This window comes from Lactuca serriola, chromosome 2 (genome assembly GCF_051521515.1).
Source record: "Lactuca serriola cultivar US96UC23 chromosome 2, Lser_US96UC23_V15, whole genome shotgun sequence".
Taxonomy (NCBI): domain Eukaryota; kingdom Viridiplantae; phylum Streptophyta; class Magnoliopsida; order Asterales; family Asteraceae; genus Lactuca; species Lactuca serriola.
This window is the reverse complement of record NC_136409.1, coordinates 230,042,164-230,069,163: the sequence shown is the minus strand read 5'-3', so window position 1 is coordinate 230,069,163 and position 27,000 is coordinate 230,042,164. Positions and strand designations below refer to the sequence as shown.

The following is a 27,000-nucleotide window of genomic DNA, read 5'->3' as shown; positions in this document are numbered from 1 at the left end:
GACATGTTTCTTATTAGGTTATTATCTTTTCTCTCCGAGCTTTCTCCTATGTGGAGTGAATCCATAGAAATTCTTGGTCTAAGAGTTTCTCCTAGAGCTTTTTTATTTCTAGCTATATTTAAAACCCAAGAGTTTTCTTGAGGATTTATGTCGCAGAATTGTTTATCTTTGACATGGCCTATTTCTGAAAAGACATCATCAAGTTCGATGTACTCGTCTTTCTTATAGTCTATGCTATGGTGACTGTTGGTCAGGGCATATCCTATGAGATATGTTATGGTGAAAGGTTTATCACCTGGACTCATTAGGTCACTTCTTTCAAAGTGATGTATAAAAGATAAGGTTTTATCTATGTTTGCAGATTTTAAATCCAGAGCAAACTTTGGATAGACTGAAAACATAAACTTTTGGTAAGCAAGGTTTCCCTTTGCAGCACCTAAGATGCAGTCCTGTCTGTCAGTAATTCTGTTGTCAATTAAGGCCATTTTTATGGGAGAATTTATTCCTGCTTGGAATTGGGATTTTAACAAAATTTTTACAGCTCCGATATGGACCATTCTAATTTTTGATCTAATCTCAACTGGAATACTTTTTAAGTTATTATGTATTTGTTCCTTAGTTAAAAGGGGTAGAAAGACAGCTCCTATTGTATCTTTTATGTCTACGGACATTTCTTTAGTACTAACAAAGTAGAAGATTTCATTTTTCCTTTTAAGGGGATTTAGAATACTAAGTTTAGAAGGAACATTTTTGAAAATGTTTTCTTTCTTTATTTTTAAATCAATTTTCTTAACTCTAGAGAGAAGGTCTTGTTTTATTAAAAGATTTGCATGAAAGCCGTCTTCATCTTCAACATAAGTTAAGATTTGTTTTTCTTCTGAATTATTTTCTTCAGTGTTGTTGAAAATTTCATTATTCATTTTAAGAAAAGCTAACAAGTTAAAATAAACTTTCTGAGTTTTGAAACTAATTTTTTATTTCTATCAAGATGTTCTTGATGTACTTTTTGCTTATGCAGGAGATACATACGTATATTAACCAAGTTTGGTATATATTCGTAAGTATGTTTATTTTGTGCTTGTAGAATTCTGAAATCTATATGCACCAAGTCTTTTTTATTATTGAAAAGTATTTCTTTATGTTGAGAGATTTCAATCTCTTTATTATGAATATGTTCAAACTTTACTCTGTAAAGTGTTTTATTATAATGTAATGCCATATTTATTGACTGGGTTTTTCCGATCATATTAGTGGTTTGGGGAAGAATAGATATGTGGGTTTAAGGGAAGAGTGTGTGGTGCTGGTTGTAACACTTGTATGAAAGACCCCAGGGGTATCTCGTGGCATTTATATGAAAGACCATGGGGTAGCTCATAACACTTGTATGAAAGACCATGGGGGTAGCCCATGATGCTTGTATATAAGGCCATATGGGGTAGCTAAGACAATGCGAGGAAAAACCATGGGGGTAGTCTATGGCAATGGTATGAAAGACCAAAGGGGTAGCCCATAACGATTGTATGCAAGACCATGAAGGTAGCTCATAGCAATATATGTATGGTATATGGTATTTTGGGGAAGTCACTAAGCTTTGTACTTACGGTTTTATGGTTTGAACATTTTCAGGTACTTCCAGTTCCAAAGGGAAAAACGTACTTTTTTTTGTTAGGACACAATTGTCCAAAGTTTCATTCAGCCCATAAAGACATGGTTTTGGGGCTTTGTGACATCTTACCGGGAAATACCCATTTTTCTTCAAATCAAACAGTCTTTTCAGCCAATTCAACCAGAAAGATATGTTTGGACCTGGAAAGATGTATATCAAACGAGACCTTAGTCTTTTATCTTGTTTAGGAACCAAAACCGAAACAAATTTCAATCATAGGGATCGTCCGAGTTAAAAAAAAAAAAAGTATTAGGGACCAAGCACGCAGATTACCCCAAACCATAGGGACAATTGATTTAATTTACCCCAAAAATTATTATATTTTGCTAATTTTTACGGTTTAATCGTAATATTTTACATAAGTTAATTGTGACCCTTATTTCAAGTTTAGCGGGGATTAAGAATGGTATGACTTCTTATTTATTTACATGGCATCATATTTATATCCTAAAATAACATCTAACTTTCTAAAATGACTTCTAGTTATCTACATGGTATGTGTATAATTTACTAAAACAACAAATAAGAAAGCATTTTTAGGAAGTTAGATGTTATTTAATGAAGTACATATGATGTCATGTAGGTAAATGAGAAAAGAGAAATCAAATATCTTCCTACCTTTTGTTTATAATCTATCTTTCTACTCATTAGATCAATGACAAGTATCAAAATTAAGAGAGGAGGTTAAAAGAGAGAATTAATGAATTTCACATGTTATTATTTTATATGAGTAGAAAGATAAGTACGAACAAAAGATAGAAGGATATTTATTTTTTCACCATATCAATTTCAACACATGTTAAACCCAAACTAGAAATATGGAATCACGTAAAATTTTCTTTCTAAAATTTCATCGACGGAAATAAACGGTGGTTAAAGTGCCAAAAGGCCAAAAATAGTGGCTTTTATGTATATTGCCCTAAACTTTTTGGGAAAACATAAACTTACCTCATAGTATAGAAGCCATAGAAGTATTATTCATATTCAAGTGCTTCTCAAGTTTTCATACACATACATTACATACATGAGTATCATAGACTGCACACAAAATTGACAGTTGACATTGTCCTGCTTTCACAGATTTGTCCTTGCAAACATGAATGCACATGGCAGTGCCACAAGATTAAATAACTGGTCCAAAATTTGTCTACTACAATACAATGAATAACTCTAATCCAAACAAGATTTTAGATAATGACAATTTCAGGTCACAGGAGAGTTCTTTTAACTCCTATCTAAAACTTGTGTGATGCAACGATATATACATGTTCTATTAATTCGATATTTCAGTACATGAATTCGTGATCACTACCAACTAGTTTATAATATTCAAAGTATTACCATCATTTGACGCAATCGAGCACAGAAGCTATGAAAGGACCTTTACTTTTGAAATTCGTTACAGATTTAACCATACGTTTATACTGTTAAATAGAATGCAGCGATCATGATGAACGCAATATTTAGAATACAATCCAGTATAAAATTGTAGATGACATTTCCTAACGATATATCATCTACAGTCGATAACCTCAGTCTAAAAACAAACAGTAAATTCGACATAAGAACAAAAGGATATCGTACCTGTTAAACCATTGAAAACGATTAAAAGGTTTGAGATTTGTAATCATGAATCGTTGAAACTTTCCGCAACAATTTTGTAACGACGAGGGAGATGCTATTTTCGCGGGATGTGCGGTTTTTCCATCTGATTTGAACGAAACTCGCTGTTCAATCAGTTGGGCCAGCTCATACTTTATAGTCTATCAAAGATTAGTTTAAAAGATCCTTTTGTAATGGAGCAACTTTCAATGAGCCCAATAGGAGTACATTTTATGAGTTTTAAAACGAATTCCATAAAATATTTTATCATTAAATTCGCTTTTAAAAAGTACCCAAAACTAAACCTAAAGTTAGATCGGGCCGTTGGCGGGCCTAGTTGTTATGGTATTTGGTTTTGCCACTACTTTATGGTTTGCTTAATTGGATTTTTAATAATAACTTTTTGAACTTTGCATAGTTTAGGTTTTTTTTACTCTAATATTAAATAGTTAGTTTTGAATAATCAACTTTAAATTAAAAATAAGACAAAATTGCAAAAATATCCCTGTGATATTCATTTTTTTGGGGTTTTAGTCCAAACCTCGACTTTTTTGGATTGGTGGTCATTTTGATCATGTTTGCTTGTGATTTTGGTCCATCGAAAAACTAAAAAGACTAAAATGCCCTTTCTAATATACTTTTCTTATTTTTTTTATTTAATTTGAAAGAAAAAGAAAATAAATACTAATTTGCCCCCCCCCCCACCCCCCCCCCCCACACACACACACACACATATATATATATATATATATATATATATATATATATATATATATATATATATCACAACGCACCCAAATATCAATCCCTCTCGTTCGTATCTCATCGGCCAAAGGAAAAGAACGAAGAACTTGGCACCGGCCACCACCTCCCTCTGCCCCTCCTGTCAAGTCACTCCAGCCATCACCGGAGCCATTTCTTCCCTCCTTCGTCTTCGCCAGCAGAAGACCAAACAGAAGCAACAGAGGCTATCGGAGCTCCTCACTCCACCACCCACTTCCACCTTCCCATCGAGAAACACCTCCCTCTTCGTTTTTTCTGTTGATCGGAGCAACCCATAGCTGTCGAACGCCACTGCTGTGGAGTTACGACCACTACCTTGCCACCACTACAGTCCAGTCTCCCCTTTCCCCTTTCCTCTCTCATACTCTCCTATCTCCCTTCTAAATCTTTGTTCAATAGTTATCTTTCAAGATTGGATGAAGAAAGGTGATGGTTGTATTTAATATGTATAATGTCTGCATATTTTTATTAGATTGGATCAAGAAAAGTGATAGGTTGTGTTTAATCTGTATAATGTATGTATATTTTTGTTGGAACTTTGTTCATTGTATTTGATGAAATTCCTGTCAAATAGCTCATCTTGTGAAACTCGACGATTCTACTAGGTGGTAATTATGGAAACTTGGAAGACGCACGTAAGGTGTTCGATGAAATGCTCAAATAAGATAGTGATGTTTTGTCAAGGAAGACGAAGGGCAAGAGGTGTATATGTATTTGAGTCAATGATACATGTATTATTTTTAACTTCAATGTATATGTATGTGATTTTATTATATTGGAAGCAGATATAAGGAAGAAGACGATGTGTGGAGAGAGAGAGAGAGAGGTGGGCCCGATTTTATATTTAATAATAATAATAATTTTAAAAAGTGAAAGAAAAATGAAAATTAAATTCATTAAGGGTATAATAGTCTTTTTAGTTTGGGCAGAGACCAAAAGTGCAAGCAAAGTAGCTCAAAAGGACCACCAATCCAAAAAAGTCGGAGTTTGGACTAAAACCCCAAAAAAATACATACCACAAGGACCATTTTTGCAATTTTGTCTAAAAATAACGAAGTTGAAGGTCTGAGAAACAAAACATAACTACCTAACTTGCCTGATTATTTACAAAATTTGAGAGTTACCTCTGTTTCAAAAAATAAATTCAATATGAATTTTCACAAAGAATTACAATTTAATTAGTCTCTTTAATAGATAGTGTATATAGTCCAAATATGCCAAATACTTAAACATTTATCATATCACTTTCAAAAAAATAAACACAAACACGGAAACACCTTTTAGTTAAAGTTCAAGTTGATTAAAAAAAATCAATATTTCATCTTGGTAAGTCTTTGAATTATATTCATTTCTTACTAATATTTGACATTTTCATTATGTCTCCAGCTTGTCTTCATTTGAAAGAATTATTTTTGTATTTGTAACTTTTTATTTACTTTTCCGATAAATATCAGTACAATTTCACTTTTTAACCATCACTTATTTGAGTCATTTCATTATATATATAATTAATTTCCAATGGTTTTAGGAATAGTAAAAGCTTTATGTTTTAGACTTTTGCCGTATTTGTTTGCATGTTTTAACTGTATTAGTACTTAAAATAATAAAATTTTTTTTTTGCCTTTTTGCCCCCATATTTATAAACTTCCGACTAGACTCATCCGTCTTTTCCGTTTTCTTTACCTCAATTTTCTTAGTCATCTACTTTTAGCCCCTTTTGCTCACATTCCTTTGCATGGTTTGACAGTTTTAGTCCCTAAAATAAATAAAAAATTCTTTTTTTCCTTTTTACCCAAACGTTTTACAAAACAACCAATAATTAGCAAAAAGACAAGTCATCAATCATAAAACAAAACTTGCATGTTAGAGCTTTCCGACACACTAAACTACATAGTGTGAGGGTTTTTACTAGTTAAAAAAATATTCAACGATGCTTTTAACTTATCTAAGTGAAATGCGTAAATTTAACTCAAATGAAAACGTGTCAACATATTTCAAAATCAATACAAATATGTTCAAAGCGAAATTAAATATGTTTGAAATTAAAGCATTTCCATATCATATCTTAATAAATTTTATAGCATATATGTCATTTCTTATATATAAAAAATGATTTTTCCTTAGGAACAATACTCTGTTCCTAATGGACCATTTTTTTCTTTTTTATTAATTAAGGACAGTAGAGTGGTTGACAGTAACAACAACATGTTCTCTGTCTGATTCCACCGTCATTTTGACCAATAACAATGAGATTAGTGTGCGTATCCACCGCGTCATTCCTTGGAATTATACGGACCCACTATTAATCTTTGTTAATCTTTTTTCTCTCTATTCCGATCAAAAATCCCTAAAATCACCCCAATTTCATCTCATCTTCGTATCTGCATATCAGATGGTTCTTCATTCCAAGGAAATATACGAACCCACCTACTCGCCTCCTGTACGCCCAATGTTTATTCCAATAGACTAACCTTCTTTTCAGATTAGTCAATCTTCAATACACGCATCGCATGGATTTTGACTCCTCCAACTTGCTTCATAGATTCTCTTGCCGATGGAGTTATATTAAAAGTGTTGTCGATTTCATTTTGTCCAGGTTTGATATTTTTTTTTTCATTCTATGCTTAATTTGGCTTTCTGTTTGAAAAAGCTGCCCTTTTAAGCCCTAATTTGCACTTCATAACCGATCAGATGGTCTTCTAAAGCGTTTGGTGTGCTACATTTTCTTACTCTGCCACAGTATTCATCAACTCCGGATTTAGGTGTGTGCTCTTCAATTTGTTTCCCAAACTCTTTCCTGTATCTCCTTAAATGACTCCAATTTTCCAAAATACTTTCAATAATTATGTTTTCTTTTTCATTTTCTTCATTTTTCTCTTCTCTTTTTTCTTGGTTACGCTTCAAATCGTCACCAAAAGACATCAGGTTCTTCTTCTCATTTATTTATGTGGTTCGTTTGTTTGATTTGGGCGTCTATGTGTTGAATATACAAAAATCAACCCATTTTTAGGTAAATGTGTCGAAATATTTTAAAGATGTTTACCAACCATGTCTATACTGATTGGTCATTTATTGTAGGAGCTTTAGAGAAAAAAACTTCAGTTGAAGATTTCTCATATGCAGGTTCCATTAGAGGTAATATCGTCTCATCATATACTGTTTCAAGTGCTATATAGAGCCTTGGTATTTGCAATTATAGGTTGGAGATATCGATGGGGTAAAATTACTGAAGCATAACCTCATCATGAATGATGTTTTGTATGCTATTTTCTTATTTGATTTCGTTGGCTTTTTGATTCTCGATTATGAAGCTCAGTAAATCCTTAAATGAATTATGCCCACCGAGTTATTGTTAAAATGCCAAATATAAATTTTTGATCAGTTATATCATTATTTTTTTACTCTACGTTTTTCCTACACATTAATCGATTAAAAAAGGTTTTTTTTTCAGTTTTTTCAACTGTTATATCATTATTTTTTTACTCTATCCCATTTATTGCTAAGTAAGGAACACCTCGCAGTAGCAGCAGCTGTAACCATGGCTGATAAGTATGGAATTCAAGTCCAAAAATCTTTCAAGACAATACCACTAACGTCATGACAAGACGAGAAGCAGTCATGAATCGTTTTTGTGTTTCAGCAAGGGAATATTTTGAGACTCTACGGTTCTTTTGGTTTGGTGGCGTAGGTTAAGACCATGTTGCGATTCGGATATGTGATGCAGTTTTGAGAAGATCTGGCGTACCTGAGGAGGACCGAGATGTTTCTAATTTGGAAATGAGAGTTTTATTGATATGTTGAGTTTAACGGAGCTATTATTTGAGCCTCTATAATGGATTCTTAAAGCTTCATAGGAGGATAAAGTTGTGGATAAATTCCTCTAATGCAAGTTTCGGTCGCAAGAATTTCAATTTGTAAGGTGCCTCATTAATCCAATGGTATTATGATCGATTTGATTAAGAATGAGGCGGCGATGTTGGGGAAAGTTTATGAAGTATCCATGTGAGGTTTAGGGTTTTGTAGATGTTAGTTGTAAAAGTCGAATAGTGTGTCTTGTAATGATTTGCATTTTGTATGTTATTTTACTAAGTCAATTTTATATGCGAAGTGTAGCATGCGAAGTTTCAATGTATAGACTTAGTATACTTTTTGTAAGTTCCCTATAAATAGGGACTTAGGCTTGAAGTAGACACACGATATCGAAATAGAAGATCTCTCTTCAGCTTACTTTGTAATCAGTCTTAATAAAACGAGATCTGATTAATATTTACTTCGTGTGTTCATCATCTTTCATTATTCAAATCTATTGTTTCGTATCTTAATTCTCGATAACAATTCTCATCAATTGGTATCAGAGCAGGGATTCAAACTGCTTAGATCTGATTTTCATATAAGAATCATTTGCTTTTTGAGTTGCAAAATTTACTCAAAATTTTCCGTGCAATTTTGGTTTTGAAAATCACTTTTGATCTTCAGATTTGAATCGATTCTATATTTGAATTGTTAAATTGAGTAATCGATAAGTCATTTTTGATCAATTCATTTGATCGAATTCTGAAATTCATCAAGTTTTCAAAAGTCTTCAGATATTTTCTGTGTTCATTAATGGCGAATTTCAACATGAATACAATGATTTCTTTCTCTCACTTGCTTGGTTCCTCAACCAAAATTCCGATGTTGATTCCAGAATACTATGATCAGTGGGCTGATAGAATGGAAGATTACTTAAATGGAATTGATGAAGAACTTTGGAATTGTATCGATGGAACAGTACAAGCTCCTGCTAATGTTCAACAAATTGGATCATCCACTGCATCTCCTGATGTTGAAGAACAACGAAAACGAATGAAGAACAATGAAAAGAGATGCATGAGGGAACTAAGAGGTGCTCTACCTCCTGTGGTTTACAATTACATTCGTAGTTGTAAAACAGCCAAAGGCATCTAGAATACTCTAAAAGAAAAGTATCAAGGTAGCAAAAAGACGAAGATCAATTCTGTGAAGCAATGTCTGATTGAACTGAAGGAATTCAGACAAAAGGATGCAGAAACTCTTGAAAGTTACTATGATCGTCTGAATGAGCTTGTGTTTCGCTGCAATAGGTATGGTATCACTAGATCTATCATGGAATTCAATTTAACTTTCATTATGGGACTTCGCAAAGAATGGCGAAGTGTGAGCATGATGATTAAGAATCAACAAAGTTTTGATACAACAAAATTGAATGATCTCTACAGTCAACTGAAAAACACATGAATCTGAGGTCTCAGAAATGTATGAAGAATCAAAACTAGCTATTGGTGGTCCTTTGGCTCTAGTTTCAAAGGTATCTGAAACTGATGAAAAAGATGGTTCAGATAATGAAGGATTTTTGATGAATTCCGATGATGAAGCTGTAGCATTCTATTCAAACAACAGAGTTAAAAAGTTGTTCAAAAAGCCTTTTAATCCAAAAGGAAAGATTAATGATGCGAAGAATGTTACAACAAGGACTGGAGGGGAGGAAAGGAAGAAGATGGAGAAAATTGATGAAAAGCAGAAAAATGCGAATGAAGAGAAAAAGTTGAAAGGTGATTCAGGAATCTATTGTCATTATTGCAATGGTGCGAATCATTTCGCAGCTGACTGCATGTTGCGAAAGAGAGAAGAGAAGAAAGAAAAAGTCAAAGATGAAGCATACTACTCTGAGAAGATTGAAGAATTACGTGCAAAGACCAAAGGAGTGTCATTGGTTGTGAAGGGAGAAACTACTGAAGAAGAGAGTGGAACTTATCAGATTTGGTCTTCAGGATCTGATGATGAAGAAATGAGGCATCCCACACATGGAGCAATGTTCGCAAGTTTTGAGGATTGCGAAGAGAACATTTCAGGGAGATGTTTTGTGTCCAAATCCACTGACAAGTCACCCATGACAACCAAGGTACGTGCAATTCTTGAATCTTTTAATATTCCTTTATCTGCTTATGATGCTGAAATTGTTTCATTTGATGATACTGTGGCTTATTTTGATTCTGTTATTGTGTCTGCTAGTAATGAAGCTAAGAAATTAAATGTGCAACTTAGTGAGACAGGAAGAGATTTAGAAATAAAGAAGAGCAGAGTTGAAAAATTGGAATTGCAAGTCAAAAATATAGACTGTGATAGGAATAATCTTACTAACGATGTTAGGTTATTACTAGCACAGAGAAACATATATTGTAATTCTGCAAAACGTTTGTATGCAAAATTAACAGCTTTACATCATTCTTCTGATATTAGCAAAGAACAACATAGGAAACTTTTACCTTTTCTTGAGTATGAACGTGAAAAAGTTGATGTTGTTTCTTATGATTGCGAAAGTACAATTGCTCAATTTGACAAAATACCTGATGATAGATATGCATATGGTATTGTCAAAATTGATGAATTTCTGAATGCTGATGAGTTGGTTAAAATTATCAATGAAAGTTTGACAAAGAGTGAACAAGTGAAAATCATAAAGAAAACTGAAAATTCAACTCTTGCCTCACAATTGAATTATGCTGATATTGATGAAAATTCTGATAATATAAGTGAAATCAGTGAGATAGAAGAGGAAGAAGAGGTTGATTGTTCTCAATTGTCAATCATTAATATCACATCTAAGATCAAAGGTAAAGAAATAATAGTTGATTCAATAATAGAGGATGAAATTGATAAACCTTCAACTTCGCAACATTGTAAGTTTGATAATGTGGAAGTTGAAAGCTGGAAATCTGATGACACAAATGTAAATAAAGAAGAAAAGAAAATTTCAACAGAAGCACCTCAAAGGGTTGTGGTTGATCAAGTGTTTGAAGATACAAAAGAATTTGACAAAATTTTAAATGATAAAGGTGCACATTATTTGGAAACTAACACTGTAGTATTTCCAAATTTTGTATGTACTGATAAAATAATTTTTCCAAATCAAGTTTTTGTCACTACAGGAAATGCTGAGAAAGTTCATCCTGAGTTTAATAAAATGATTGAAAAAGATAACCAAAAGTCCACAACTAAAGGTTTTTTCTCAAATCAAAGTACAGAAGAAAACAATTTAACCCAAAATTCTTATGTGTTTCAAGAACAAAAATCAGCACAAAAATGGGTAGTTAAAGGTGAAAAATCAAACAAAATTTTTGAAAAAGTTGAAAACCCAAAGGTTGAAGTGAAACTAAATTCTCATGAATTCAAATTGATGGTTGGAAACTATTCAACAGAAAATAATGTTTCAAAAAGAAAAGCAAGAAAAACAATATTCTGGAAAGTTGTGTCTAATGAAAAATCAAGAGATGAAAAAGAACAAATTTCAAAAACATCATCAAGTTTTCATAAACAAATAAAATCTATTGACAAGGTTTCATATATTCGCAAATATGACAACAATCGAAAATTTGAGAATTCGCAAAAATTTGCAAATAATCAAAAGTTTCAAAATGTTGGCAAATTCACGAATAATTCATCAAGTTTGAAGAACTCAACTCAAGCCAAAAAGAAATTTTCACCAAAACAACCAAATTTTCCAAATCCTTCAATATCAAAACCAACCAAAGTTTCATACACAAAAGGAAAATCTGATGTAAGTACGATCAATCATTGGTTTGAAGGAAAATGAAAGAAATATCAAAGTGGGAAGTTTTCAGAAGAACAAATCAAAAATGCATTTGATAAGTTCACAAATAATTCTTCAAGTGATAGAGCATCATCTTATAATTCGCAAGTTCCAGTTCAAAAATGGAAACCAATTATCAAAAATGCGAATGTTGTGAAGGATAAGATTACAATTAATGAAAATCCAAAATTATTGAATGATTATATTTCAAAATCTAGAACTGATGATGTTGATATAATTGATTCAGTTACAAACAAAGTGAAAACATGGTTTTTAAATTCCAAAAATTTGTTTCATTCTACTAATGATGGACCCAAAAAGTCTTGGGTTCCTAAATTTTTTCAATAAATGCAGGTGATATGTGACGAGCAATATGACATGAAATGGTACATTGATAGTGGTTGCTCTTGTCACATGACTGGAAGGAAAGAAAATTTGCGAGATTACAGAAGCTTGGAAAATGCTGGAGTTGTCAAATTTGGAAATAATCACAAGTGTCAAGTGAAAGGATATGGGAAGGTTACAAATGGAAACTTTACAGTAAACAGAGTGGCATATGTTGAAGGACTTCAACATAATTTGATAAGTGTATCACAACTTGTTGTGGGTACTGGAAATCAAGTTGTATTCAATGAAGAAGGAAGTATCATTTCAAATGTCAAGACGAATGAAATACTCCTCAAATCCAAAAGATATGGTGATATGTTTACACTGGACATCAAACCGATTGTGGGAAAACCAGCTGTGTGTTTACTATCAAAAGCATCCAATGATCTTAGTTGGCTTTGGCATAGAAGATTGTCACACTTGAACTTTCGAAATATAAATAAACTTGTAACTGAAGATTTAGTTCGAGGATTACCAGTACTAAAATTTGACAATGATTCTCTGTGTGCAGCTTGCGAACAAGGAAAACAACATCGAAAGGGTCATCCGATTGTGATAGATTCAAAAATAATTGATCCATTGGAACTTCTACACATTGATCTATGTGGACCATCAACTGTTGCAACAATAAACAAAAAGCGATATATTTTAGTTGTTGTAGATGATTTCTCTAGATTTATGTGGGTGTTTTTTCTCAGGTTGAAATCTGAAGTTGCTTAGACGATGATTGATTTTATCAAAAAGATTAAAGTTAGTCTGAAGAAGAATGTGCGAAAAATTAAAAGTGATAATGGTTCTGAGTTTAAAAATCAAACTCTTGACAGTTTTCTCACAAGCAAAGGCATTTCACATAATTTTTCATCACCATATACACCACAACAGAATGGTGTAGTTGAAAGAAGAAATCGATCTCTATGCGAAGCTGCCAGAACCATGTTGACATATGCGAATCTACCTCAATATCTTTGGGCAGAAGCTGTGTCCACAGCATGTTTTACTCAAAATCGATCATTCATTCATCGAAGATTTAATGTTACTCCATATGAAATAATCAATAATCGGAAACCTAATGTAAAATTCTTTCATGTTTTTGGTTGCAGGTGCTTTATCATGAATCTAAAAGATAATTTGTCCAAGTTTCAAGCTAAAGCTGATGAATGCATCTTTTTAGGATATTCACAGAATTCAGTTGCATACAGAGTGCTCAACAAACGAACAAGAAAAATTGAAGAAACTTTCAATTTAACATTTGATGATTACTATCTTAAACAAATTGATAGTAAATTTGATAATAAATCAATACTTGTAGATTCAAATACTCAAATTGATAATTCTGAAATCAATGATTTTGATTATGACTTAATTTTTGGAATTCCTGACAGGGCCATTGAAGCAGAAAATAATGCTCCTGGTAATCAAACATCAGAATCCTCAAAACATACTGATGAATCAACGATAACTTGTGAAAGTACATCAGATGTTCAAAATCAACAAGAACATCAAGTTGAGGGGGAGCCTTCGCAAAATCAACAAGAACATCAAGTTGAGGGGGAGCCTTCGCAAAATCAACAAGAACATCAAGTTGAGGGGGAGCATTCGCAAAATCGACAAGAATATCAAGATACAGATCATGTTGAGGGGGAGCATGATGAAACAGAAACAATTAATCTTGATAATAATGAAGAATTTCATGAAGTTAATGATAATTTTTCTGTTGCAGGATCTGAAAATGAAGATATATTTGAAGATGCAACATTAGAATTTGATACAAATTTTCTATCACTCGAGAAATGGACACGAAATCATCCAAAAGAACAGGTAATTGGAAATCTACAAGAAGGTGTGTTGACTAGAGCTCAAATTCGTGCGAAAAATGAGGTACTGAATACAAACCAAGAACTTTGTATGTTTAATGTTTTTATTTCGAAAATAGAACCAAAAACTGTCAAGAATGCTATGGAACACTCAGATTGGGTTGTTGCTATGCAATCTGAATTGGCAGAATTTGAACGAAACAAAGTTTGGAGATTAGTTTCTAAACCTTCAAATGTTTCAATTGTTGGCTTAAAATGGATTTTTAAAAACAAAACCGACAAAGATGGCAATATTATTCGAAATAAAGCAAGACTAGTGGTAAAAGGTTATTCGCAACAAGAAGGCATTGACTATGAAGAAACATTCGCACCTGTTGCAAGACTTGAAGCAGTTCGCATATTTTTAGCCTATGCAGCTCACAAAGACTTTGATGTTTATCAAATGGATGTTAAATGTGCATTCTTAAATGGAAAACTCGAAGAAATAGTGTATGTTGAATAACCACCAGGATTTGTAAACAGTGAGTATCCTGATCATGTGTATGTCCTTGATAAAGCTGTATATGGGTTAAAACAAGCACCAAGGGCCTGGTACGCAACACTTACAAATTTTTTGAAACAATCTAAATTTAAACAAGGATCAGTTGACCCCACATTATTTCGCAAGAAAGTTGGGTGTCATCTAATGCTTGTTCAAATTTATGTTGATGATATTATCTTTGGTTCAACTGATCCAGCATTGTCAATTGAATTTGAAAATTTAATGAAAAGTCAGTTTGAAATGAGCATGATAGGAAAAATTAATAATTTTCTTGGTTTAAATATAAGGCAGAACAGAGAAGGAATCTTAATCAATCAAGAAAAATATACGAAGAACTTGCTTGAAAAGTTTGGAATGCTAAATAGCACAAAGCTCAGAGTACCTATGGCAGTAGGAACAAGATTAACTCCTTCGTTAGATGCTCCTGCTGTTGATCTAACACTGTATCGTAGCATGATAGGGTCTTTATTGTACTTAACTGCAAGTAGACCTGATATTATGTTTTCGGTTTGTTGTTGTGCTAGATTTCAAGCTAATCCAAGAGAGCCTCATTTAACTGCAGTGAAAAATATTTTTCGCTATCTCAAGGGAACTGTTTCTTTAGGACTTTGGTATCCTGCGAAAACAGGATTCTTCATTCAAGCTTTTTCAGATTCCGATCTAGGAGGGTGTACTTTGGACAGAAAAAGTACAACTGGTGGATGTCAACTTTTGGATGGAAAGTTAGTGAGTTGGCAATCAAAGAAACAGACTTGTGTGGCTATATCGACCGCTGAGGCAGAATATATATCTGCGGCTGCTTGCACTTCGCAAATTATTTGGATTCAGAGTCAACTTCGTGATTATGCAATAAACATGAAAAAAGATTCCTTTGTATTGTGATTCGCAAAGTGCAATTCGCATTTGTCACAATCCAGTACAACATTCAAAGACAAAACACATTGCTCTTCAATATCATTTTATTAAAGATCATGTGGAAGATGGGAATATTGAAATTCATTTTGTCAAAACAACTGAACAACTTGCTGATATTTTTACAAAACCTCTTGATGAAAAATCATTTGTTCGAATTTTAGCAGGTTTGGGGATGATTAATGCGAATTCAATTTTGTCAACACAAGAGTAAAAGTTTTGTTCAACAGCTAAGAGTCGAAATCATTCAGAGGTTACTGTTCATTCAGAAGGCTTCGCATGGCTTCGCAACCACAGTTTTTCGCATCTGGCTCATAATCACTATGGGCTACAATGCGAAGAGGTCATACATTTGTGTTTCTATGGGAAGGTATTAAATTTCTTTTACAAAATAGTTAGGATGTCCCTAGAAGCATGCTGCTGTATGTAGACCTCAAGCCTCGAATGATTCTATGTGTGAGAAATGAAAGCCTTGATGAAATTATCTCATGAACATTTCTAACCAACAAGGCTTGTATTTGCATAAATCAACAAGAGCTACCTTACTCTTCTCAAATGAGTTAAGAGTTTTCTGTTTTGTCCACATACTAACAGAGGTACAAGTCGATTCTTAAACAATCTTTTTAAACCAAACAGTTCTTACACTCCAAATTTTTTTTTGAAAAGATTTGTCCTTGAGGTCTTTGATCAAACCAATCAAAACCTAGACAAATCACAACTATGTGTTAAAGATCTAACATCATGAGTCCGTGATGAAAGTGAAACCCAAAAATCATTCACCTTTAAGGAATTGACGGGGAACTTTGTTCCAGATTTTTACGAAACCTTTGTTTCAGTATCAAAAATTTCGAAACTTCAAATCATATTCAATTCGCATGCGTGGTCTTGATCAAATATTTACAACCAAGAATATTTGTTACCCAACAAGATCCAAAACAAATTTTCTTTTGAATATGCTTTCAGTGTAAGTTTCATTCGCAAATTCTTGTCATGATAAATAATTTCACAAGCCAACTTGTCACTGACTACACTGGTCAAACAAGTAATTTCATTTACAATTTATCACCTTATGTTAAGGCTGATATGTAATGAAATTTCAAACCAACCCAAAATGACTTTTAAAAGAAGCCCTTCGAAACTTCTTTACAAGTATTCGATTGTAATTCACGGGAAACTACACAAGTTGTTGCTTATCTCTCTTGATAATTAACGAAGCAACCTTTGCCTGGGGTTTTTTTGCATTCATGTCAAATTAACTTTTTGACATCACCACATTCAAAAAAAATTTCTTGATTCTTATCTTATTTCATTGGCACAATGCACACACGAAATCCTTGAGGTTCTGAGTAAAACCAACTTAGACTGATGATTTCGCAAGTTTGGCATATGACTTCACGTTAAATCCCAAAAGTGAAAGAGCCTTGCTTCCATGCGAAGGGTTTTACCGGTTCGAATTCTATAACGGATACTTGACAGGCTGTATACTCAAAATGGTTGGTATTATATCCGGTTTTCGAGGAGAAGTGACAGTTACTTTTTGCAGCATAGTACTCTTTTACAGCCATGATCCGAGATTCAAGGTGCCACATCGGATAACATTAAATGCATCCCGCTTTAATTTCAAATCAAATTTTGAGTAACCTATAAAAGGGGGATGAAGAACACTGTGTACGGTTACGCAAACAAGAATTCTCACAAACCTTCAAAGCCTTCATCTTGATCCAAAATTCCAATTTCTTTCAAACCCTAACAATGGCAGCCACAAATTCAAACACTGATGAGGTCCTTTCTCAATCACTTATGAAGATTCAAAGCACAAACTATCAAGTTGATCCCAACGTTTCCGCCTATCCAGAAGATTTGAAGATGCTCATCGTGGATTTGAAAAGATCACCGTTATCAACTGCCATGTTTCGATCATTCCCAGTTCCGATGATATGGTTATCTCGTGCTGCTTCCACCGCTTCATATAATCACACGGCGGATGTGATTACCTTCAATCTCATCAACAACAAGAGGGTCAAACTGTCCAAGAATTTGTTCGTAGAGTTCTTGCAGATTCCAAACAACCCACCTTTTGTTAAACCTGTAAACTCCCAGATCATCCACATGTTCAATGAGATGGGACATCAACCGGAGTTGGAGAAGATTAGTGATTTCCGGAAGTCGGGATTGCCATGTATCTGGAATTTTCTTTTTGGAATCTTCCTACGGTGTCTTACAGGAAGATCAGTCGGCTTAGACAGAGGAAGAGTCGAAGTGTATGCCATGGTAATGGGTATCTACTATGACATAAATGTCGACTACGCAACACAGCTATGGAAGGAATTTGTGAAAAGTCTGGAAAACACGAATTCGGAGAAGGGGATATACTGTGCCAGGTACTGGAGTTTGATCCTGGAGAAAGTATACGAGAAAGAAGCAATTCCAATCGTATCAGATGTCGAAGTTGCTGAGTTTTCGCTTTACCAATTTCCCAAAGTGGTTGAAGATGACGAAGCCATTTTTACCCGTGTAGCTCGCATTCCGGATGCGATGCTTCGCAAAGTTTCTCCCACTCACAAAGTGTTGGTGAGATATTTGTGAAACATCGATACAGCTGATCAGACAGGTGTATTACCCGACGTTGCTACTCCGTCGAAGAAGAAGAAGGGGAGCAAGAAACCTGCGAAGGGTTCATCTTCACCAAATGTGCAAGATGAAGTCTTGAAGAAGGATGTTTTACCTTCCAAGTCTGGAGTGTTAAAACAAATTCACAAAGCAGAAGTGAGTAGTAAGGGAGTTACTATTCGCAGTATTCCTGCCCCAGTATCTCCTTGCAAGAAACGTCAACGGGCAGAAGACGTTGCGAAAAACATGCAACGAACTCTGGGCAAGAAGAGGAAGATGGTGATTCGCAATGAATCATCAGACGAAGAAATTGTCCCATAAACACCACCTGTCACAACCATGGTAACAGTTTCTTTACCAATCTCTCAACCTTCGCAAATTTCCACTACTATTTCTCAAACCCAACCACTCGAAATAGTTCTTACCAAGTCAGTTACTGAGGAGGTACCTATTTCAGATATGGTTGTCAACGTATCTGATACGGGGGCACCTATCCCGAGTGTCGCATCCACACTACCAATATCCTTACCTATCACCACATTATCCACCACTTCATTTATATTTGATCATGCCCTTCAGAACCCATTCACCACCCTTTTTCCATCCCAATCACCTGAGAATCCTCCACCTTCGCAACAAATGTCTGATCCTGAAGTCGAAGGAGGTGCTTTTGGAGGTGTTCTCGATGACATTTCTTTTGATTCCGATGAAGAAGACATTCCTGATCATATGCTGATGACAGGAAAGCAGTTCAAGATACTGAATCAAAAATTGAAGGCCATTATCCAATCGCAAGCCGATTCTGGGAGAATGTCTTCAATTTCAGCAATGGAGGTGGATGTTATGATCAAAGGAGCTGAGAAACGAATAATGGAGAAAGTCGATCAGTCCGACAAAAATAACGAACTCCGAGTGCAAGCACAAGGGAATAATTTCACGTCTGCAGTTAAAGACCTTAAAGCTGCTACAAAAGAAAGGCATATTCTTTTTATCCAAGACGTCAAGAAAGTTCGTGAGGATGTCAACTTCAAAATTCAGGAATTGAAGTCTGACCTTGCGAAGGATCTTCAAGCTGTGCATACAAGACAAGAAGATCTTCAAAAGCATATTGTGGAAATTTCTACTCAACTCCACAAACTCAACAATATTCCTGTTGTTGAAGATCAGAAAGCTGCTACCATGGAGAAGTTTGATCACTTGATCAAATTGGTTACTGAGCTCAAATCAGCAGTTTCGCACTCAACATCTTCGCAAATCCTTACTCCTGAATTCTTGTCTCTAAAGATTAACACTTTAGAACAAGCTATTCAGAAAGCTCTTGCTCCGCTTTCCAACTTTACTTCTTTACTTCCGAAGGGTGCTCCACCTGTTTTCATAGGGGCGCAAGGGGGAGAGAAAAGTCGAAGCAAAGAAGGTGAAGCCAAAACAGTGGGAAAAGTCATCTCGACTCAACTGATTGCAACTCTTCCAATTTCTACTAAACCAATTTCTTCAACAACAATAACAACAAAAACAATTTCCAAGGGAATTGTTATTGGAGGAAATGAAGGAGGTTCTAGCTCTTAACCTCAGAAAGACGTAACAGGAAAAGGAAAAGGCATCCTGTATGAAAAATCGAAGGAGGAGATAAAAGCTAATGCTGAGGCTGAACTAGAAAGAATGAGACAAGTCCAGAGCATAATGAGACAAAGAGCAAGTGATCCTCCCTCCATGAACAAAGGTGATCCTGCGAAGCTTTACTCTTACGAAACTATAGAGTCTAAAGTTGTAGGAAGGGAGATGTATGAGTTCGAGAAGAAGCCTAAACGAAGTTACGATATTACGAACTCAGATCACTGTCAGCTGGACTTCCCTATTAATGAAATGTTGTTCATTACGGCTCAATACAAGATCAGTGAGAAATTTGATAATCCGGATGATTATACTCACATGAAGATCAGATTTCATGCTGTTCTTGGGAAGAATCCTGATGAAGTTTGGTCCCTGATGAAGATCAAGAAGGTGCTTACTATAAAGAAGGATGTTTTGTTTGAAGACATGCTTCAAAATTTTCGATATTTTGTCATCAGGGCTGACAACAAACAATACGACTTCACTGTTGCTGATTTTCCATTGATGAACTGCAATGATCTCATTCAAGTAGCTCTTATTCTGAAGCACATGGAAGAGAACAAACTCAAAGGCTCAGAAACAGATGTTTTTAAAGTCGGATTCGCACATGTGAAGACTTATATCGACAACTACTTCGATTGTCTGGCACTTACTGATGAGGAGTTAGCGAATGTGCTAGGAAGAGAAGTGAATGTTCCATGGGAAGATACTTTGACACAATCAGCTCTGTCAAAGTATGTTGTGGGTGAGATTTGCCTGAAACCATTTGGCATGGTGTTTTCGGGAAGAGACACTAAAGGCAAACCGAAGAAGTTCTTGTTCAAAGCTTCAGAGATTGAAAGATACAATTCTTCGCAATATACGCACTTCATTGTACGTATGAACAATTGCAAGAAAAATAACGAAGGTGACAAGAAGGACTTGAAGAAGGTGATCTCCTGGTATGGAGAAGTGCGAAGAACGATTCACTCTGCAATTCAAAAGCTTTTAAGTTGAATTGTATCGACTGTTTACAAAGGGGGAGAATGTAGATGTTAGTTGTAAAAGTCGAATAGTGTGTCTTGTAATGATTCGCATTTTGTATGTTATTTTACTAAGTCAATTTTATATGCGAAGTGTAGCATGCGAAGTTTCAATGTATAGACTTAGTATACTTTTTGTAAGTTCCCTATAAATAGGGACTTAGGCTTGAAGTAGACACACGATATCGAAACACAAGATCTCTCTTCAGCTTACTTTGTAATCAGTCTTAATAAAACGAGATCTAATTAATATTTACTTCGTGTGTTCATCATCTTTCATTATTCAAATCTATTGTTTCGTATCTTAATTCTCGATAACAATTCTCATCAGGTTTTCTTTATGATTGTTTGGTCATTATCTAAAGGTTCGTAATATGATATGTTGCATTCCGAGAGTCAGGGTTGGTATGTATCTGGTTGAGCTGGTCTGAGGCTTTGATGTGGTAGACGCCAACAGATGATGGTTTGAACCGTAAGTGGGGGAGAACTAGGTATTCTGCTTAGAGGATCATCAATCGGTTTGATTTTATGGTTTCAACACAATAGGTCTACGGAATTTGCTATGTAGGTATACTAGATTTTTGGTTCAGGATTACTGCGACATAAGAGACGGAAGGTGTGCTACTATCAAAGTGATAAGAGTTTGGAAGTTTCTTGTTGCGTTCTCAAGGATTCTTCAGAATTATACATGGTTAAAAAGTAATTAAGGTTTGTCAGGCTGTGAGCATAGAGTTAGTTGCCATCAGATTTATGTGTTCAGGGATGTGTGGGTTGTACTCACATTGGAAGTTGTCAGTCAAGGAACTTGCTCGTTCCTTACAGAATAATTGAAGGATGTTTGAGTCACGCATGTCATGTACCAGATATAGAGAGATTGGTTAGCTCGTAGTACAGTTGTTATGTATGGTCAAGGATGGGCAGTTGTTCTCATAATGAAGAGTTATCTTCAAGTTTCTCATCGAGTCCATATAGTTTGGACCGGTGAGCTTTTCCTTAAACATAATTGATAAGAGAGTAAAGTTTGAATTTGGAGTAGAATTTTGAGTAGCAAAAGATTCATTGTTTCCATACATCTGTTGAGAGAGATAATTTTTTGTTAGTTGATATATTTCCTTTAATATTTTAGCCCAAATTGATATTCAAGGCTAGGATCCTAAACACATTTCAAAATGAGAAGAGGGATATTGTAATCTAATTATGAATTTATTTAGGTAGATACAATTCGAATTTCAATCTAATATGAAACTCCTAGATCTTTTGAGATTCATTGGATCTTTTGAATGACATGTTTAATCTCAGATTATGCTCGTCCATTTGTGACCGCGATACCGAGGATCACAAACAAGATGTGAGAACCATGCAACCACAGATCACATACTCGAAGTCATTTATGATCTCTGATTGACGTGTTGGTGAACCACACACGCTCCATCAATAATCATAAAATTGATTATGTGCCATCGTTTCCACTTTGTAGTCCCTCATTAGTGTGCTAGTTAACCATGCATGCTCCACTAACGACTTTGCAAAGAAATGATGTGCAGTTTCATGGATTAGCATACATTTCACATTTTATCCTAAAGTAGCTAGAGTAGGAATTTTTGAAAAATGTTCTAGTGCTTTATTATTATGCTTTTAATTTTATTATGTCCTATCAAATCTATTAGTATAACGACCCTCCACCACACAAAGGAACGGTGGGTGAAAATGACACCCATTAAACAGTTATTTTATAAGCTATTTCTTTATACCCCTCTTATATCATGATTTCGTGAATGAGGCCTACTATTAATTCGACTGACTTTTCTAATACATATAGTATTAAGGATGTTATATATATATATATATATATATATATATATATATATATATATATATATATATATATATATATATATAAAACTCATTTTTTCGCTCAAATCCTACATGCTTGAGCAAGGGAGCTTAACTTCAACATTTATTGGTTAGAGGTGTTAGTCTAAGTGCAATGACTACATAAGCCCTCCTGGATAGATTTCAGGTACAGGTTGCAAAACTTATTATGCCATATAAACTACCAGATTATCTTTCATATCTCATAACTTTTCATTAAAACTTGTGGGTAACCCTAGCCTCTCATTCGCTTAAATACCCAAAAATTAGGGTTTGGGGCCATTATGACACGCTCACGTTGTGAGATCTTATGTCTCACGTCTTGAGACTCCAAAGATGCGATTCAATGGTCACTCACAACATGACCCCCCCAAGATCTCACATCGTGAGGGACCCTCAAAATGCAACAATGAATGAATTTAGTACCTTTAGGGATGCCAACGGGGGCAAACGGGACGGGGATTGCATCCCCCGCCCCCACCTCAAAAATTTTCCTGTTTCCCTATCCCCGCCCCCGCCCCCGAAATCTCCATCCTTTCCACCCCCGCCCCCGCCCCCGCCCCCGAATTCCCCTTCTGACCCCCGCCCCCGCCCCGTTCCCCCGCCCCCGATTGATTTTGGGCTACCTTATTTGGGCTAAAAGAAGTTCTTGTTTGGGCTAAAAGAAACTATTTTTTGGGTAACAAATAGATATTTATAACATAATTTTACATGTTACAAACAACTTAAAAACATGTTTTTTTGTAGAATTTTTGTACGTAAAAATCATTTTATTGTTTATTATAATTATATAATTAATATTTGTCAATTTATATAATTTATTAACGGGGCCCCCATAGGGGTTTCAAGACGGGACTACCAACCCCCGCCCCCGTCCCCGATTTTTTCAACAAATGCCCTTATACGGGACGGGGCCCCCACTGGATCGGGGTCCCACGAGACTTTTTGACACCCCTAAGTACCTTAGGGTTTCAGACGTTACACAATGAAACTAATTCTAGCCACATCTACACCCTAGATCCTTCTCCTCCACAACCATTCATCTCTCTCATAAAAGATCCTCCTTGTCGTTCCCCAAAACCCACAACGACCATCATCCCCTCTTCCATCGACACACTCACCATCAAAACTATTTGGACTGTGAAGGTTTGGTTTTTTATTTGATTCTAGTTTCATCAAATTGGAATAAATCAAAACCAACTTTCTCTATATATCTCTAGCGATTTAGGTTAGGGCTCGCTTCATATGCTTTCGACAATTGTCTATCTGTAGCCACGGATTACCGATTGTCTATCAATTTCGCATTGAGTTCAATAAGATAAATCCTGAGTATGTTTCTTGGTGAGTCATTTCTGTCACTGCCACATATTATGTGTGTGTGTGTGTGTTTGTACTGATTTATGAAGTTTTCACTTGGGAGATGGGCGAAGAAAGCTATTGATGCTAAGACATGAAATTAACTTATGTTTCCTTCTATTTCTCTGTGATTTTTCATACATCATAACTTAGAGCATGTGCCCTTTTTCATACATCAGGTAAATTATTTAGACCACGTACAACTTCACTAATGTTTTGACCTATGAATGTGTTCTTCTTTTTTAATTTTATCCACCACACATGGCTGAAATTAGCTTTACTTTTATCAGGTATTATATGTTTTGGCGAGCATTGTTGATGTTAATTATGTTTCTTCATCTTATTTTATGTTTTTCATACATTAGAAGTTAGAGCTTTCATATATTTGAATCCTCTTTAAGGCTGTAGCTCTAAAATCATGGCATTTAGGAATTTTATGAAATGAGGAATTGATCATGGTTAGCTTGTTATTTCCTTTTTGTTAGATTTATCTTCATATTGTATACTAATCAGATATCCAAAAAGTTTTGGATCTATATTGTTTCTTGATTCCTTTTCATCTATTTGATGTGAAGCAAGATAAGGAAATTGAAAGTTGTCTGACCATTGTGATGGTTTCTTGCATTAAAGTCGTTTTTAAGATTCTACTTTCTGCAACTATAAAAAATTTCAAGTAACTTGCAAATTTTATTGCAAGTTAACATTATTAAATAACATAATAAGAGTGCAAACGTTTCATGTCTCTAATCTTCTTTTATTACGCTTAAAAGGAGCTGATACTTTTGATGAAATTAGAGAAAGGTTGTTGGCTTTCGGGACTTTTGAAGACGAAAGACAAGATCTAAAATCGGATGTGCCTACACATTTAAAAGTGATGCATACTTAGGCGGAAGTTATGCTTATTGATGTTAAGCTTTGGAAGATTGTTTTTTTGGAATGAAACCTTATTCATGTTCACTTTTGAGATAATGGTTTGCTTTTGTAAAAGTCTCATCTTTATCACCATAAACATACCCTAGGCATGTAAATTTGTATTATAATTTTCTTATTTATATTTTTATGTTTCTTGTATAAATACAGATGGCTATGTTGGGGCAATTGGCTGTTAATATTCATGTATAACGTGTTTGAAAGAATGGTGGTTGTCGCTCTTAAAAATCAAATAACAGATGTGTGTGAAAAGAAATGACCCATAAACATTGAGGTATTGTTAGAGCGAATGTTGCTTCGATGTCTTTGTTACACCTCCAAATTTAGTATGTAGAAAAAAGGTCGTAACAAGCACAGGAGAACAAGGGATGATTAGTATACTTACATGTGTATTTAAAAGTAAGCTTACTAATTTTTTTTTTAAATATTCGTGTTTCTTATCATTGTTTAGAAGCAAACATAAAATAATAATAATAATAATAATAATAATAATAATAATAATAATAATAATTCAAAGCTTAATCAATTCACAGCTTAATACAGTGGATTCGCAACTTAAATACAATCAATTCACATTTAATACAATAAATTCATAATTTTATACATAAAAATTATACATTCACAACTATATTTTTAACTTAAAACTTACATTTATACCTTGATATTTGGAGGCTAGTGTTTTTTTTTTAAGTTTATCTTACATAATATTTATAGTTCAAATTTTATGTATTTTATTCAAAATTGGGGAAGACTATATTTGTATATATTGCTTCTTTCATCTCATATTTTAGAATCAAACATAAAATTCATAACAAAGTCACAGCTTAAGACAACAAATTCACAGCTTAATACAGTAAATTCACATTTAATACACAAAAATCATAGTTTAATATAAAAAATTCACAATTTAGTACACAAAAAATATATATTCATAAAAATATTTTTAGCTTAAAACTTACATTTCAAAAATTTTATTTACAATTTAATAAAATAGTTTATGAGTGTCATTTAGAGAATGAACCACACAAATTCACAATTTATTTGAGTATTTCTAGACTCTCATTCACAGTTTAATAAACACAATTTAGGACTCTCAATCATAATATTCACAAATTAAGTACACACCTGATTTTGTTGAAACTTTCATCAAACAACTTTTGTGCACCATACAAATCAGATCTGATGTAGATATGATTCAGTGGTGGAACCACTGCTAGCCACCATGAGATGCTTTGTACACACTAGATTTATACGTGAATGACACCAAACACATAAGATCTAACTAGATCTGAGAAATTAGTGCGTCTTTGACATTTGATCTAAAGGGTTGATAGTAATTTGTGACTTTTCCGATGATCTAAGGTTGTACAACCACCGGTGGACAACATGAAATGTTTTGTATACACCAGATATATACCTGAAATTGCACTAAACACATCAGAACTGATCAGATCCAACCAGAACTGATAAATTAGCCTCTTTGACTTCAGATCTAAAAAGCTAATGGTTGTTGATATTTTTTTAGTGATCTGAGGTGAGGAATTGATGATGGTGGAATAGATCTGATGTGGTGGTAGAACCACCACTAGACAACAGTAGAAGGAGAGATCTTATTAAAAAAATAACTAGGTCTTACCAAAAAACATCAGAAGGCGGTGAAACGACCACCAGTCACCAGAGAAGGCGATTTTTTTGTCATTTCTTGTTAGATATGATCACAACAACACTTTTTTGGCTTCAAATTTACTCCAGTGAAGTCGGCTGTCGGGAAAACTTGACGAACCATAAATCACATGTCTGGATGAAGGTGGAGACAAAACAGATCTGAAGGGAAAGGTGGACCCTCACAAGAAGTTCATAGATCTACAGTAGAAAATCGTAGATCTACAGACAAATATCGTAGATCTGAGGCAGAAATTGAAGATCTAGAACTAGTAGAAGCTTGTACATCTGATGGTGATGGTTAACTAGCGGTAGGAGACAGCGGAGTAGGTGGTGTGGTGGTCGGCGATAGATCTGAAGCTGAAACAGCTTGATGAAGTCGTTTTTAGTGGTGGTTCCAGATCTGGGGGACGTTGTGCAACCGACGGCAACGTCCGTCGATGTGTAGCTGTCGTCGACGGTGATGGTGACGTTACCAAATCTGAAGAAATCACACCAAAAACAACATATCTGATCAGATTAGAGTGACATCGATATAGATCTAGAAGTGTTGGTTGCAGATCTAAAGGCGGTGATTGTAGATCTAAAGACAGTGGTTGTAGATCTGAAGACGCCGGTTCCCA

General features: G+C 34.6%; 1 long non-coding RNA gene across 1 annotated transcript; it reads left to right on the top strand.

Annotated features, from left to right (window-relative positions):
* Window positions 1-23,428: 23,428 nt before the first annotated feature.
* Window positions 23,429-24,860, top strand: LOC145088815 (uncharacterized). The gene is made up of 2 exons (XR_013701220.1): window positions 23,429-23,770; window positions 24,556-24,860. It is a non-coding gene; the product is annotated as an uncharacterized LOC145088815 (long non-coding RNA).
* The last annotated feature ends 2,140 nt before the right edge of the window (window positions 24,861-27,000 follow it).